The following is an 11,418-nucleotide window of genomic DNA, read 5'->3' on the forward strand; positions in this document are numbered from 1 at the left end:
AGTGGGTTGCCATTTCCTTCTCCAGGGGATCTTCCCCACCCAGGGATCGAACCTGCATCTTCTGCATTAGCAAGCAGATTCTTTACACTGAGCCACCAGGGAGGCCCATAGATAAGCATGCTGCTGCTGATGCTAAGTCTCTTCAGTCATGTCTGACTCTGTGCGACCCCATAGATGGCAGCCCACCAGGCTCCCCCGTCCCTGGGATTCTCCAGGCAAGAACACTGGAGTGGGTTGCCACTTCCTTCTCCAGTGCATGAAAGTGAAAAGTGAAAGTGAGGTTGCTCAGTCATGTCCGACTCTTCGCGACCCCATGGACTGTAGCCTACCAGGCTCCTCCGTCCATGGGATTTTCCAAGCAAGAGTACTGGAGTGGGGTGCCATTGCCTTCTCCATAGATAAGCATACATATACACAAAGGCACATACCCCCACAGGCATATTTTAACAGTTATTTAAAACACATATATCTGGCTAATTACAAACAGTTGTTTGGTTAGTTATTGCAGTGGTATGCATGATTTCAGCTTTCAGCAGCTTGTGAGAGCTAATTTTTAAACTTTCAGGAACTTTGTGAGCCAGTTGTTAAACACAATTTTTACTTAATAACGTAGACTCAAAGAACAGTCCAAATCTTACAGCTTATACAAAAAGCTAGAGAGAAGGCTTCCTTGGTGGCTCAATGATAAAGAATCCACTGGCCAATGCAGGAGACACGGGTTCAATCCCTGATCCAGGAAGATCCAACGTGCCTTGGAGCTTCTAAGCCCCTGCACCACAACTACTGAGCCTGTGGTCTAGGAACCAGATGCCACAACTACTGAGCCCAGATGCCTTAGAGCATGTGCTTCATAACAAGAGAAGCTAGTAGCCCCCACTAGCCACAACTCGAGGAAAGTCCACACAGCAACAAAGATCAAGCACAGCCAAAAATAAATACATAAAAATAATAAATTTAGAAAAGCTAAAGGGATACCCAGAGAAGGCAATGGCACCCCACTCCAGTAATCTTGCTTGGAAAATCCCATGGACGGAGGAGCCTGTTAGGCTACAGTCCATGGGGTCGCAAGGAGTCGGACACGACTGAGAGACTTCACTTTCACTTTTCACTTTCATGCATTGGAGAAGGAAATGGCAACCCACTCCAGTGTTCTTGCCTGGAGAATCCCAGGGATGGGGGAGCCTGGTGGGCTGCCGTCTATGGGGTCGCACAGAGTCAGACACGACTGAAGTGACTTAGCATAGCAAAGGGATACCACTATTGCAACCAGTGCTATTGAAGGTGAAAGGAGTTTTAGTTTAATGATATATGTAAATATATATATATATATATATATATATACATGGTAAATAGTTTAACATAGTCTACATATAAGATTTAAGAACCAGAATTTCTTTGGGAAAAAAGTTAGAGGATGAGGATTCAACTGCATTTGTCAAATCATGGTTAAACTGAAACCATGAGATAGCTAGAGATACAAGAGATCAGCTAAAATATCAAGTGCATTGTATAATGAGTGAGCTGTCAATGTTTTCAATGAAGAGCACTGTATTTTTCATTTTTATTTGTAAATCATGTGATACACATCCTTTATATCAGCCAAATTTAAATAAACTATGTATGCTGTGCTTAATCGCTCAATCTCACCAACCCAGGGATCGAACCCAGGTCTCCCACATTGCACGAGGATTCTTTACCAGTTGAGCCACCAAGGAAGCCCAGAAATACTGGAGTGGGTAGCCTATCCCTTCTCCAGGGGATCTTCCCAATCTAGGAATCAAACCGGGGTCTCCTGCATTGTAGGCAGATTCTTTACCAGCTGAGCTATCAGGGAAGCCCAAACTATGTATACATTTATACTCTTTTTTTTTTTTTTTTTCCTGGAGAGCTAGTTGTTAAAACTTTACTAAGCCAACACTGGTCAGCTGACTAAATTCAGGCCATCTTTTTTTTAATTAATTTATTTTTTATTATTATTATTTTTTTTACTTTACAATAATGATACAGGCCATCTTTTAAACTGAGTCAAAGAATTCTTTCAAACTAAATTTAGTCAGAGATTGAGTCTGGTTTTGCCACAGGCTTAGTCATTGAGATTGAGTCTGACAATCACTGCTGTCATCCTCAAGGTAAAACAACCAGAGTGAGCAATGCTTTCCAGATCGAATCGATTGGCAAGTTCAGACCAGTGGCATTTTGGTAGCTTAGAAAAATTTGTGATTTTAGAATTCTAAAACTGTGCTCTAAGCATCCACTATGTATTTTTGTTTTATCATTTCCTTTCCTGCTTGCTTATTTGTGATATTCTAGGAGTCTATAAAGCTTTCTTGCTGATCTCCAAATAAAATGTTTTTCATTTCTTTAAAAATAAAATTGTGATTGCTCAAAAGTGATAGTGATTAGGCAGTTTCTGTTATATAGACGGAGAGATTGAGCTACAAATGACAATTGAATTGAAGACAATATTCATGTGATTCTGTATCTGGGTAAATAGTTATGTACAGAACTTTGTGTGTGCTGGTATTTTAAGAAGTCTGTAGGTTTAAGAGATGTTTCTACCTACAGGGAGGCTGTATACACACCCACCCCCAAGGGACTGCCATAGTCATTCAAAATAGCATAAGCTATACTTCTAGTGAAATGGTTCTTATTAGGGGTTAAAAAAAAACTGAGAATTTCATGAAAATCTGGTTTCCTTACTGTTTCCCAGTAGGAAATAAAGGTTACCTTTTGCAAAAAGAAGGGGAAAAATAGATGACTCACTCTCTACTTTCTTAAGAAATTCTGAATATCTTTTGTGTGTGGTCAGTACATTTAAATAAAGCTTACATTTAAAGAAAATTTAGGCTCTGAAAAATTAAGTGCAAGTTTACCAAAGCTTTAATCTACATGTAATTTGACTACATACTCTGTGTGTGTGGGCAGGGGGAGATTGGCAGTCTGGAGGTATTTGCATGCTTTAGCGCTTTTCAAATCTGTACTTTTCTTGTGCCTTGTTCTCTACCATGAATGTGTTTCATTCATTCATTCAACGAATATACATTCAGTGGCTCCAATGTGTCTGTATTATGCTAGGATATAGCACTGGTTCTCTTGGAGCTTACATTATATACAGACAATAAACAAATGAATAAACAGAATAATTAAAGACATTTAGAAAAACTCTAGAGGAAATAAACAAGTAATTGAGGGAGGCTAACTTGAGAAAGAATGGGTAGGGAAGGTGCCTATAAGAAGGTGCCATTTCAACTGAGACTTCAAGAATGAGAATGAGGATATTCTAGGCAAAGAAAATGGCAGATAACAAAACTCTTGAGCTGGAAAAAGGTATCAGGGAACACAAATGAAGTTTATGGAGATAGCTAGAGTATAGGTAGCTGGTATAGAGAGTATTGAGAGATGAGATCAAAGAGGTTAAGGTTAAGGGCAGGCCAAATAAAGCTTTGTAAGCATATATGATGGAAAGCCACTTAAGGGTTTGAAAAAGAAGGATGGCACATTTTGATTTTCATTTTAAAGACATCACTCTAACTGCTGGGTAGTGTGTGATGGTCTGGAGTAAGAAGATCAGTTAGTAGCCTGTGGCAACAATACAGGCTAATGATACAGAGTAATTCTGGCCTCATGAGCTGAGAAATATTCCTGTCTTTATTTTCAGAAGGAATTTGAACAATTCATATTATTTTTTCCTTAAATATTTGATGAAATTTATCAAAGAAGCAAAGTGGGGTATAGTTTCTTTATTGAAAGGTACTAAATTAGAAATCCAATTCCTTTCATGTATATAGTAATATTCAGATTTTCTCTTTCTTCTTGGGTCAGATTTGGTAATTTGTATCTTTTAGGGAGTTTGTTCATTACATCTAAGTTGAAATTATTGGTATATATTTGTTCCAATATACTTTTATTTTCTTTTTAATATTGGTAAGATCTCTAGTGAATCTATGCATTTATTTCTGATATTGGGAATTTGTGATCTTTCTCCTTCTTTTCAATATCAGTGTGACTAGATGTTTATCACTTTTATTAATCTTTTCAAAGAAATTTGGTTTCATTCCTATTCCCCATTATTTGTCTGATTTTCTACTTCATTTCTTTCTCCCTTGTTATTATTTTCTTCCTTCTACCTACTTTGGGCTTAATATGTTCTTCTTTTCTAGCTTCTTAAGATGGAAGCTTGGATTGTTTATTTTGAAGTTTTATTGTTTTCTAATGTATGCATTCAATGTTAGAAATTTCCTTCTAGGCACTGCTTTAGCTGCATCCCACAAATAGTATGTTCTCATTTTCATTCAGTTCAAATGTTTTCTGATTTCCCTTGTGATATCTTCTTTGACATATGGTTATTTAGAAGTGTGTTTTGCTTGTTTCCAAATACTTGAAGATTTTTCAAATAATTTTTATTGATTTTTAATTTAATATTTTTGTGAAAAGAAAACATATTCTGTAAGTTATACAGACCAGTTTCCTGACCTAGAATATGACCTATTGTTGAATGTGTCGTGTGCCTTTGAAAGGAATGTATATGGTGCTACTAATAGTGTAGTGGTCTGTAAATATCAGCGAGGTCAAGTTGTTTGATAGTATTCAGGTTTTTTATAACCTTACCAATTTCTTTCTACTTGTTTAAAACCAGCTATTGAGAGAGCAGGTCTTCTCTGGTGGCTCAGATGGTGAAGAATCGGCCTGCCATGCAGGAGACCCGGGTTTGATCCCTGGGTTGGAAAGATCCCCTGGAGAAGGAAATGGCAACTCACTCCAGTATTCTTGCCTGGAGAATTTCACAGACTGAGGACCTTGGTGAGCTACAGTTCATGGGGTCGCAAAGAGTTGGACATAACTGAGTGACTAACACACACATTGAGATCTCCCAACAAAGACTGTAGTCTCATTCAACTCTCATTGAAGTTCTGTGATGTTTCTTTTAATTAAAAGCATAAACTTTTATGATTGTTATGTCTTCCTGATAAATCTATTGTTTTATCATTACATATGACAATATATATTACCTCATTATCATTGGTAACATTTCTAATTCTGAAGTTTACTTCGTCTGATATTAATATAGCTACTCAAACTTTCTTATGATTAGTGTTTGCATGGTATATCTCTTTCCATTCTTTTATTTTTAATCCAGGTGGGCATATTTAAGGTTTTCCTCATACAGAGAACACAATGGTTGAGTCTGCCTTTTTTATTAGTTTGACAAGGTTTTCTTTTTAATTGGTGTATTCAGACTATTTACATTTGAGATAATTATCTGCATGGTTAGGTTTAAATTTACCATATCAATATTTGTATCTATTTATCCTATCTGTTCATTTCCCCCTTTCCTCCTCTCTTTTTCTACTTTCTTTTGGATTGAAAGTTTTGCATTCGTTTTGCTTTTTTGCTTTGCTTTGTTTTAGAATAGGTTTTTTTCCTTCTTTGTCGGATTATTAGTTTTATTTTTGTTTCTCTTTTTAGTTCTAGATCTAGGGTTTGGAATATACATCTTTAACTTTTCACAGTTTACTTTCATGTGTATTGTAAGAACCTTGCAACATCCCACCCCAAAAAACTTTACGCCATTGTTTTCATACATTTTACTTTATTACGTTATCCAACTCACACTGCATTGTTATCTTTAATTCTTTAAATATTCATTTACTTTTAAAAGATAATGACAAGGAGTTTTACAATTTCCAGCATTCTGTCCCTTTGTGTACATGCGTGCTAAGTCACTTCAGTCGTGTCCAACTCTGCGACCCCATGGACTGTAGCCCACCAGGCTCTTCTGTCCATGGGATTCTCCAGGCAAGAATACTGGAGTGGGTTGTCACGCAGATCTGAGTTTCCACTGATGTTATTTTTCTTCAACCTGAAGAACATTTCATGGAGTACAAGTCTTTTGCTGCTGATTTTTTTCAGCTTGTGTTTGTAAAAACAGGGTAGATTGATTTTTTTTTTCAGCATTGTTTCTGATGGAGATTCAGTGTTTATTTTTATCTTCTTCCTTTATCTGTAATGTTTATTTTTTGACTGCTTTTTTTTTTTTTGGCCATGCTGTGCAGCTTGCAGGATCTTAGCTCCCCTGCTAGGGATTAAACCCAGGTCCCCTGTAGTGGAAGCACAGAATCCTAGTCACTGGGTTGCTAGAGAATTCCCTTGACTGCAAATATTTTCTTTTTATTGCTGGTTCAGCTATTTGGTTATGACATGCCTTGATGTGGTTTAATTTTGTATGTTTTTTCTGCCTGTGCTAGGATGAACTACTCATATTTGTAAGTTCATACTCTTCATCAAATTTGGAAAATATCTGGCCATTATTTCTTAAAATAATTTTCTGTGCTCTTCCTCTTTCTGAAAAATGTGACTATACATTTGCTTTATCTCTTGATATTATCCCATAGATCATTAACATTCTGCATTTTACAATCATTTTAATCTGTGCTTTGGTTTATGTAATTTCTACAACAACATCTTCATGTTCAATGATATTTTCCTCTGAAGTGTTTAATATACTCTTATGGCTACCCACTCCAGTATTCTTGCCTGGAGGATTCCATGGACAGAGGAGCCTGACAGGCTACAGAATCCATGGGGTTGCAAAAAGTCGGACATGACTGAAGTAACTTTCACTTTCACTTACAACTATCCAGTGAACATTTCATTATAGCTATTTTATTTTTTAGCTCTTGGAGTTCTATTTAATTCATTTTTAGAGACCTGATCTCTTCTCATTATGTGTATGTTTTTCTTTGGATTATTTAATATACTTAAAATAGCTGTTTGAAAACATTTGTATGCTAGTTCCATTTATGTTATTTCTGAGTCTAATTTTTCTGGCTAACATTTCCCCTGATTCTTTGTAGGCCTATTAATTTTTGATTGGTTGAAGCACATTGTGAAAATTACCTATTGAATGTCTACATTTTATTGTCTTTGTTTAATGAAAAACTTGTTTTGGCAGGCATTTATTTTACTTGTGGATCAGCTTGATCATTTTAAGGTTTTTTTAAAAAAAAAAAAAAAAAAAAAACCTTCATTAAGTGGGATCTAGAGTAGTTTTAAGTCCAGGGCTATTTTAGCTCTGTAACTATGGTGTGCTCCTAACCAATGGGAGGTCCAGAGATGAAGCTACTGAAGGGCCTGGTCGATGTCATGAGCAGTGGTTCCCCCTCCACCTTGGAGCTCAGAGGGGTCATCAGTTCGATCTGGGATGGTCAGAGAAGACCTTGCTGGGCAGGGGATATTTGATCTGTCCCAGGATAGGGGCTAGAATTCAAACCAGCTGAGAAGACAGTAGAGCATTTTCTCAGCAGGGAAGATTCCAGAAGCACAGCTGTAGAAATGGCAACACTCAAGGCAGGACTGCTCCTGTGACACTGGTCCAGCTGGGCCAGGCTGTGTAAAGTGGAAATAAAGCAAAAACGCAGCAATGAGGGCCAATTCTGCCACTTCTCAGTGACGAAAAATGGGCCACACCTAGTTTGGAGAAGTCTCATGCTACTTCAAGATCTGCCTGGCAGCTTCACAAGGCTTTACTGGGTAAATCCGAGCAATGCAGAGCCACCCAGCCTGTTATCTGAACTGGAGTCACATTCAAGGGCTAATGGGAAACACATCATGTACCATTTCTGGTCCAGCTTTTTGTAAAGCAATAAATTGCTTTGAAAATACAGTACTTATGCAAATGTGGTATTACTATCAGTTACCACATTTGCATAGCCATCTGCTACATTTTTAGAGCTAAGCTCAGAAATCTTTCCACTCCAAGACTCTAGATAAGGCTTTGTGATACCTATCGGATTATATATCAAAAAGCTCTGAGGATGGCTAGAAATCCATCCTGTGACCATTGAAACAAAAACCATCTGGCCATAATGATTATTAATAGATTTTCAATTAATTAATGTAGTCTTCAGCTTAGATTTTGCATATCAATTCTACCCACCCATGTGGTGAATATGCACTGTCATGGCCAGGGAATTTCCTCTGGCTGTTACCATGAGCTCAGAGCCGAGCTTGGTGGAACAGAGTTTCACTCACTCACTCACTCGTTCGTTCATTCAACCAACCAACCACAGATATTTACTACTTGTTTTGTGCCAGAACCAGCTCTAAGAGCTGGAAATACAGATTTGAACATGATACAAAAAAAAAAAAATCCCTGTCTTCATAGATCTTACATTCTAGTGGAGAAAGTAGAAACCAATTGATCTGAGATATTAATATAAAGTCAGGTAGTGATAGTGTATGAAGAAAAAAAATAAAGCAGGACAGAGGGACAGTGAGTGACTGGAGTGGTACTGCAGACAGACTCAGCATGGAAACCCTTTCTGATGAAATGACATTTAAGCAGAGATCTAAAGAGACTGAGGGAGTGAGCCATGTGTGTGTCTGGGAGAGAGTACTCCGGGCAGAGGTAGTGCAAAGTGAAAAGTATCTGAGGGAGAAGCTTGCTTGGCACATTCAAAAAAGAGTAAAGAGAACAGTGTGTCTGGAACATAGTGAGCAAGGAGGAAAACGGTGGGAGACCAAGTCAGAAAAGCAGGCATATGAACTAATCATATAAACTAGGGTAAGAAGTTGCCTTACTCTCAGTGCTAGAAGACACTAAAAGGTTTGAGTAATGGAAGAAAATGTTACATTGGAGGCTCTTGATTTCACTTTTGGAATAGGGTGTTTTTAAAAGTTCCTCAGATGATTCTAATGTGCATTATCCCTGCTGCTGCTGCTGTTGAGTTGTGTCAGTCGTGTCCAACTCTGTGCGACCCCGTAGATGGCAGCCCAACAGGCTCCTCTGTCCCTGGGATTCTCCAGGCAAGAGTATTGGAGTGGGTTGCCATTGCCTTCTCCGACATTATCCCTACTTAGCAGGATTACTAGGCCTGCATTTTTGAGAACAGATTTTGGGCAGAGGAAGCAAGGGTGGAAGCAGGAACACTATTCTGGAAGCTGTGGTAACAATCTGGGCCAAGTTGAAGCTGCCTTGGATTAGAGTGCTCTGAGAACAACAGGAGCCAATAAGTTGGCTTTGAGCATCCCCGTCAGCGTCTTGGCTGCAGCTGCAAGATGGGGCAGTAGCTTGTGTTTTGTCACCTCAGCCTTTCTTCCTTTATTGTAGCTGGACCAGAGAATTATGGCAGAGAACTATGCCTAACAGATGAGGGGGACTTAGGAATTCTTGGGTAAACATTTCAGGGATCTCATCATAAAGTCCCTCTCGAATGCAACAACAAAAATCTAGCAACTGAGCTGCTTTTTTCCTGTGGCTTTGCCCCTCACCACCCCCCCCACCCCGCCCCAACCAAGATTAAAACCTTATGATTGAACACTGGTCTGTCTGATATCTGGTTACCCAGTCTCTCCAGGTAAGAGTAAATCTCCATTCTCCCCTACCTTACTTTTAAAGTCTAAGTGTATACTTTTAATAATGAGCACTATTTATTGAGCACTCACTCTGGGCTAGGCACTGCTCTAAGCAACTTAAACCAACAAATTCAGTCCTCACCATAATCCTAGACGGTGACTGCTGTAATTACACCTGTTCAATGTATATGATGTAACTGAGAATCAGAGTTAAGGATCTTGCCCAAAGTCACACTCTTAAGTCCCAAGGCCAAGATTTAAGCTAGATCTGTATGACTCCAAAGACTGTATGCTTTTACTCACTGAGCTACCTCCTGTTCTAGAAGCCAGCTTCAGACAAGATCTGGACCCTGCTGACAAACACCTCCATCTTCCTGCCTCCCTGGATCTCTGCCTCCTCCTGCCCTTCCACATGGGTGTTCCTCTGCTTCCACCGCCCTGAACTCCAAGCACGTTTGATGTGCTCAGGTGGCTTTGTTCCAGCTTCAAAGAAGTAGCTGTCTCAGGTTTCCGGGTCCCTGCCCTCAGAGCAGGGGTGAATGTGACTACATCTCCAGGAAGCTTGCCTTCTTCCAGAACACGCAAGTTTGAGTGTGTAGCAGCTGGACATCCTCATTTCTTAGGGCGCCTTCTCCTCCTGCCCTCTGGGAGTGTCATTTACTCTTACTTCTGCAGAGCCAGCAGCCCCATTTGGAAGGGATAGCACCTCTTTCTCTTACTAGGGCTCTCGTTTGCACCCTGGAGAACGTGAACTTCTAAAGCCCTTGGTGAATGCAAAAGTCCATCAGCACTGGCAATCTTTCAGCATCTCTGACAAATGGAAGCAACTTTATATAAAAACATAGATACATGTTCTTGCATAGACCTGTGAAAATACATTTTTACATATTACCAATGTGTTACACGTTGGCTGATCTATCTGCAACCGATAACATGTATTTGAAGAGGGAGCATCCCTGGAGTCCCCCAGGTGCTCAGGTGTGAACAGTGGTCTTGGGCGGCTCCGGACTGGCTGAATCTATGAGTGTAGAGAACCCTGGAGTATGCAGGCCGAGCACCACCAAATGATTTATTAAAAATCACCCTAGAGACAAATTTTAAATGGTTAACAAAAGTATGAGCAAGGAAATGTGTTTGAAATATAAACTATTAAGAAAAGTGGGAGAGGACCTAATTTGTATCTGATATGCAGCATTAAAAACGCAATCTATAAATGAATTTTGTAAAGCCAGAGTTTATTGCAACTGACTATAAATATATAAAGAAGTAATTCATCTTCTAGTAAAAAATGAAAAAAGAGTGCTCAGGTGTAGGGGTCATTGTGAAGCTTGCTCAAAAAGCTGCTTTTTACATTTTGTAAAGAAATAACGGCCAGTTTATTTTCTAATACTTTCTACATTTTCAATCGAAAATACATCTATGTGTCATGGACCTGATAAAAACCTTTTGTGTCAAGTGGAGTCTATCACTGCTAAGGGCATGAAAGTGACACTGAAGGAGCCAAGTCTGGCCTTCACCGTGTGTGTGTGTTAAGTCACCCTGTCATGTCTGATTCTTTGTGACTCCATGGACAGTAGCCCACAAGGCTCCTCTGTCCATGGGATTATCCAGACAAGAATACTGGAGTGGGTTGCCATTTCCTTCTCCAGGCGATCTTCCAAACCCAGGGATGGAGCCCAGGTCTACCGCACTGCAGGCAAACTCTTCACCATCTGAGCTACCAGGGAAGCCCTGGCCTTCACTGGCTCCGACTAAAGGAAGCGGGACGTATGGGAGTGGCTTCAAGGCACAGAGCCTCTGATGTTCCCTCCTGTGGTCAAGGGAACTAAATATATTGGGTAACGGGTTTTCCCTCTCATATTCTCCCCTGAAAACAATCTCCAAGTCAGCACTTGGCAAACCTAAACCTGTAGCTATGTCACATGTCATCATTTTGTCTCTGGCTGTTTTCTCTCTTTCTCTTATCTCAAGACTCTTTTTCATCATATCCACAGACACTAGGGGTCCTGATCGATAATTTCCCCTGCTTTCCTCCATGCTCCTTCTTCCACATCCAAACCTGCA

The sequence above is a fragment of the Bos indicus x Bos taurus genome, chromosome X (assembly GCF_003369695.1).
Source record: "Bos indicus x Bos taurus breed Angus x Brahman F1 hybrid chromosome X, Bos_hybrid_MaternalHap_v2.0, whole genome shotgun sequence".
Classification (NCBI taxonomy): Eukaryota; Metazoa; Chordata; class Mammalia; order Artiodactyla; family Bovidae; genus Bos; species Bos indicus x Bos taurus.